Raw genomic sequence first — 6,000 nt, 5'->3', positions numbered from 1 at the left:
CAGCGAAATCAAAGGGACTCTTGTTAGTCGCCGGCTATCAAAACCAATTCGTTTCAAGATCCGTCTTGTAGAGCGTACGGATATGCTTTGCGGTGATCCTGAGCTGTATTGCACTGCAACTCTTCAGTTGATGCACACAATGCATGTCAGTCGCCTGGTACCTCTCTCGTTCACAAGCGATTTCCTCCCACTATTCCGCTTTCCGCTCGAAATTTTTTGACTTAGCTGTCATTCTTTGAAGACTCAAGATACTGTTGTACGAGAAAAGAAAAGAAGGTTAGCGGCTTCGGAGATACTGGAACCCCGCCCCTTCTGGCACCCACAATAATGCCACGTTCGAAGTCATTCAAATCTATTGTTTTCTTTATGAACATGCACATTGCAACGTTAACTGATGCTTCTGACCAGAAGAAAGCTTTTTATCAGCAAATCCAGTTTATTACGTCAGTACATGTGCTGCACGAACGAGTCGAAGTTTGAGTGAGGGGTGTTTCTAATTTTTCGGCCACTGAGTGTATAATTGCGTGCACGTTTGTTGCCTTTAACAACCTTTGAAGTTGATCAGTACTTGTAATGCATTTTGTGGGGTTTTTTGCTCACATCGCAGAACATGCAAAAAAAATACGGAGGGAGAAATTCCTTTCTTTCTACTTAAAATTGCATTCCAACCCACTTTCTTAGGTAATTTTACGCTAATTTTATGAGGGCGCTATTTCCCATTCTCTCCATGGGCGGAGATACGGGGGGGGGCGTGGGGGGGGTATTGTCCCCCCAGCGTCACAGGTGGAGTCAACTGATCTAATGTATATATGTATACTATATGAGCTGACATCATCATCATCGTGCCCCCCCAGCAATAATGACCTTGTCCCCCCCCCCCCCAGACTTCCAAGTCAATCTCCGCCTATGATTCTCTTCCTCTGTTATTGCCCAAGAGAAAAATAAAATAGAAATACCTCGAATCGATTAAGTTTTGGGAACTCCTTAACGATAAGACAAATAAATATTTAGTAGGGTTGATGCTCATGTATATATAAGAATAAGCAATGTATAACTAGGAAATTTCTTCGCTTCTTGTAAAAGCGAGAAAATATTAGAATTTTTGGAATCGTAGAGAGAGACATAACTAATATCTTTTTCGTGTAATATGTGATGAAAGATTATCTAAAGATTTATAAAGAAACGTTGTGTGTGTTACACGAGAAAACCTGAAGAAGTTATTTGAAAGCTCGAGTTACTTTATATCAGGTGCAATCTAACATACTGGAGAAAAAGAACGTGTGTATTTATATATAGCCTATAAGAAGAACAAAAGAAATATGCGATTATGCGTACAGGGTGGTTGTAAATGAATTGACATTACTCAGACGTACGTAGCGCTTATTCTGATGGAGGTATTTTGATGAAACTTGGCATATAGGATATAGGATATATGCAAGGATGACGTCACTCTCCGCTACCATACGAAGGTTTTTTAACAACTGGATGTTTCGAAGATATATTTTGGAAAGAGAGAAAATTCAACTGCTCCTGCGGGGAATCGAACCCACGTCCTTTCACTTTCCGGGTGAACGCCCTAGACTACAGAGGCACCGAATCTCTCAATGTTTCCTTGAAGCTCGTGTACACTGAAAGGGACCGTACATGGACAGCCGGACCAGACTCAGGCCAAGCTCACAACTGCTGACGCTGCCACCCGATGTCGACTTATGCAAGGATGACGTCACTCTCCGCTACCATACGAAAGTTTTTAACAACTGGATGTTGCGAAGATATATTTTGGAAAAAGTGAAAATTCAAATTCAAGCAAGGTTGAGAGATTCGGTGCCTCTGTAGTCTAGTGGTCTAGGGCGTTCACCCGGAATTTAAAAGAACGTGGGTTCGATTCCCCGCAGGGGCAGTTGAAATTTCTCTCTTTCCAAAATATATCTTCGCAACATCCAGTTGTAAAAAACCTTTGTAGGATATATGCGCCCAAATGCCAGAGGAATGAACTTCTTAACCTCTTTGTTTCCTCAATTCGAAACTTATGTAACCCTGCGAAACAAAGTTGTGCGTGCGTATTTTGTCCCTCTGTTCTGCGAAAACCATCTTAATATCTCAACGAAATAACGATCAACTGAGATAACGATGGTGTGGTGGTTCCCCTCAGCTTTTTCCCCCTCCCCCCACACACACATATAATATATCTTTCTCAGAACTAATCCTTCTATTATATACTGTACATAGAAGTGAGAAAGAGAACAAGTAAAAAGAACTACAAAGCAAGTTTGTAGGTGAGGGAGAAAAAAGTACGGAACACTTACAATACTCTTGTATATTACAATACTCTCTAATCCATACATTCTCTGTACTGTTCCCCCCACCATTATTTTTTCTTCTTTCTTTCCCTTTCTTCCCTTTTTCAACGTGGAACCAAGCTTCCACATTTATCGCCTATACGTCTAATACAGATCATTCAAATTTATCGCCAGTAGCTTGTACGCGAAGAGGTTAAAGTGACATTACTCAGCTTAATTATACTGACACTACTTCGACCTATGTAGCGCCCGTTGTGGTGGACGTATTTGATTGAAATTTGGTATATATATATATATATGTTATTTCGGCCATGGGAGAAAGATAACAGCGATAAAAAGTTCCACCTTTCACCCGGTAGTCAAAAATTTAACTTTTTTAAATTAAATCTTTGTTTTCCCCATGGTTCATATATTCTATATACCAAGTTTCATCAAAATACCTCCATCGCAATAGGCGCTACATACGTCTGAGTATTATCAGTTTATTTATAACCACCCTGTACTTGCGATCCGAGTAGTAATTCGTATAGGAAAAATACGAAATCTCAATGATTTTGACAAAATGTAGTATTTTGTGATGCCAAAAGCTATAAATGTTTTCCCTCCACTCAAAAATGCGTAACTTTGGGAATACGTAGACATTTTCAATACTACTTTTTCGTAAATATACAACTCCAGCATTTTATTTTTGTACAAGAAAATTTTAGTTATGTCTATAAAGTACACGACCGTTTCAAAAAAATAGAATATCCCTGAATTGCAAGCGTATTGAAAAGCTCTTGCAAGTTTCTGTGGAGCAGCATGGAATGTTTAAGTTGGGAAGATCAGGTTCAAAATATACGGCTCTAATTTGCATTCCCATGTTTTTGGAGGTTCTTCTTGAGCATATCCGTGGTTGAAAAAATTGTATAAATTGGATTGACTGCTCCAAATAATTTTTTCACTTTTGTGTAAAAAAATTGGATGAAAAATATTTTATTGTGTAAATATTTTTGGACTAAAATCCGAATTTCAGATATATATTTTGAGACTTTCTACGTAAGTATTTTATGTATAAGCTGCACTTACACACACACAGGTGTATTCAAGTTTTTCGAAGCAAACTGGTATATCAGTTTACAATGGTGTTATTTCAAACCTGTAACGCTAAAGACTATTATAGTTATTTCCTTATATATGAGATTACTGTTTCTGAAATTTTTATTTGCAATGAAATGTTTGAATTCCATTTTGGTAAGTTGTTAAACTTGACCAACAATCAATAATGTTGAGTTTATATGCATTACAAGTTCAATAAAGTGAATGATTATTAACATCTCGAATCACGTCAGGGAGGAATATATCTCAAGCGAGTATAAACTCTGACATGTTTCCGCATTCTAATCATGAATGCTTTAAAACTGTCGCCAAATAGAAGAGACACCACCGAAACTACTGGAACTGATGAGTTTAATTATCGCATCATGGTGAATCGCACTCCTTCACGGATTTAATTATACACGTCTGTATACAGTAGGATCCCATATAATTCCTCCTTGCCGCATTTTACTGGTGTGAACCGTTCATCCTAGAGACATAATTTCAATTAGAAAAAGCATTCAAATAACGTATATAACTAAGATGTATACAGGTTGCATAGCAAACAAGTAGGTATGGCATTTTACTGACGAATCGTTGATCCTAGAGGCACACTTGCAATTAGAAAATGTTTACAAATAACGTGTAGTACTCAGATATTTCATTCATATCTCAAAGGATTGTATAGTTGTCAAAATAAAAGAAATTAACTTTTTATACAGTCCCCGTGTGAATCAAAAGTAAATTAAAAGTTGTTGCCCTGTCTCTCCTGATGCCAACAAAAAAAAATGTAATGTTTCTAAGTGAAATATTCACTGAGATATCCGAAACGGTAAAACCGTTTTGCCAAGCGTTTAACGCTGTTCTTTCCCAAATTTCCTCCGTTTTTCGAATTTGAATATCTCAGTGAATATTGCACTGAGTTTGTAACATGGAATTTTTTTTTGTTAGCATCAGGAGAGAAGGCAACAACTTTTTAATTATGTTTTAAGGCCCACGGGGGACTGTATAAAAAGTTATTTTTTTTAATTTTAATAACTATACAACTTTTTGAAACATGAATGAAATATCTGAGTACACACGTTATTTGTAAACATTTTCTAATTGGAAGTATGCCTCTGGAACAGTGGTTCCCAACCTTTCTCACGCCACGTCCCACCATCTCTGAAACCTGATGCCTCCCCCCCCCCACCATCAGGGTTGTAACTGGAAGTGGTTTAACTCAACCAGGGGTTCTTGGATAGACTTGAAGGGACCCGTGGGCTTGGAAGAGAAAACAATTAACTCATTGTTTTTGCGTTGCTATACGCTGAGTATATGTGTGTATGTGAACACGGGTCTGTGTCCTTCGTTTTTCTTCACTTTATTGGCACAGGGGCTCCGTAGAGCGGACTTCTATTTTTCTGGCACAAATTGTAAGTGGTACACAAAACTTTGAGAGAATCCCTAGTGAAACCCCTTCCACAGAAAACACCGAAAGAGAAAAATACAAGAAAGAACTCATCAAGAGAATTTTTTTGAAAATAATAAATTTGAAATAAGATATAAAACTTCATACCATATCAAAAAAGTAAAAAATGTGACAATGAAATTTGTCACTAGCATAACAAATGTAAATTTAACATCACTTTAGCATCAGTCCTAGAAGATTAAGGTAACTGACTACCTTAATCCTCATGACTTCAAATAACGAATTTTTTGAAAATTGTCGAAAATAGTTTCATAAATTTATTTGAAAGGGTTTCTTTACACACAAAATCCAAAACTCTTTTATTCTTATACATGCAATAAGTAAATTACTGATTAAAACCAACTGAAACAATGGTTTCAAAGGCAACAAACAATTTTCAAGCACGTTTTTTGAAGATTCATTTTTTTTTCCTTACTTTATTCCATGTGAAACTAAAATTCTCAAAACTATTCAAGATATTTTCATGGAAATTTTTAACAGCGTTTCAGATAACATTAGCTGTGGAAGGAACTAGGAACTTGGCTATATGTTCAGAATTCAGTATTTTACAGCTGTTTGAAAATAAAACATAGTATTTTTTTTTCGAAATTCACATCGTTCCACGAAAACTACCATATCTAAAAGGAGAGCAAATACCCAAATTTCATCGCTACCTCAGAAATGCTTGATCCATCTCACGAATGCCCACCACTAAACGACGTTCAAAGTCACTTAAATCGTGATAAACAGTCATTTTAGCAGCAGAAACCGATTTAACAGTTCCCAGCTATCTAGTGTCTTATAAAGGGTGATTCTAAATTCATGGGAAAAACTTTTAAGAGGTCATATAACACTCTTAAACTAATATTTTTGGTCATAGAATGTACGCGGTCGAATCACGATATCAAAGGCTGTAGAGGATGCTTTTATTCAGTGCACAACAGCACTTCACCAAAAGCAAATGTATCATATATTTCTGCAATATGTGCAATCAACTATTTGATGGTGCAGGATGTTTTAAGGTGATTGGCCTTATCTCATGGTGCAGCCTGGGTAACGCAAACTCTACCACAAGTCACTGTACTGCTTAATCATTGTTTGGCGCAGCATAACCTTGATGGTTCTTGCACCAATAAAAAACAAACTCCAATCCAACCCGAAGTTGCATATTCA

The sequence above is a fragment of the Pholcus phalangioides genome, unplaced genomic scaffold (genome assembly GCF_987345545.1).
Source record: "Pholcus phalangioides strain wild (caught in Gottingen) unplaced genomic scaffold, Ppha-v1.0 ptg000007l_1, whole genome shotgun sequence".
In the NCBI taxonomy this organism is placed as follows: Eukaryota; Metazoa; Arthropoda; class Arachnida; order Araneae; family Pholcidae; genus Pholcus; species Pholcus phalangioides.
The sequence above is the reverse complement of the archived record's forward strand: the minus strand, read 5'-3'. Positions refer to the sequence as shown.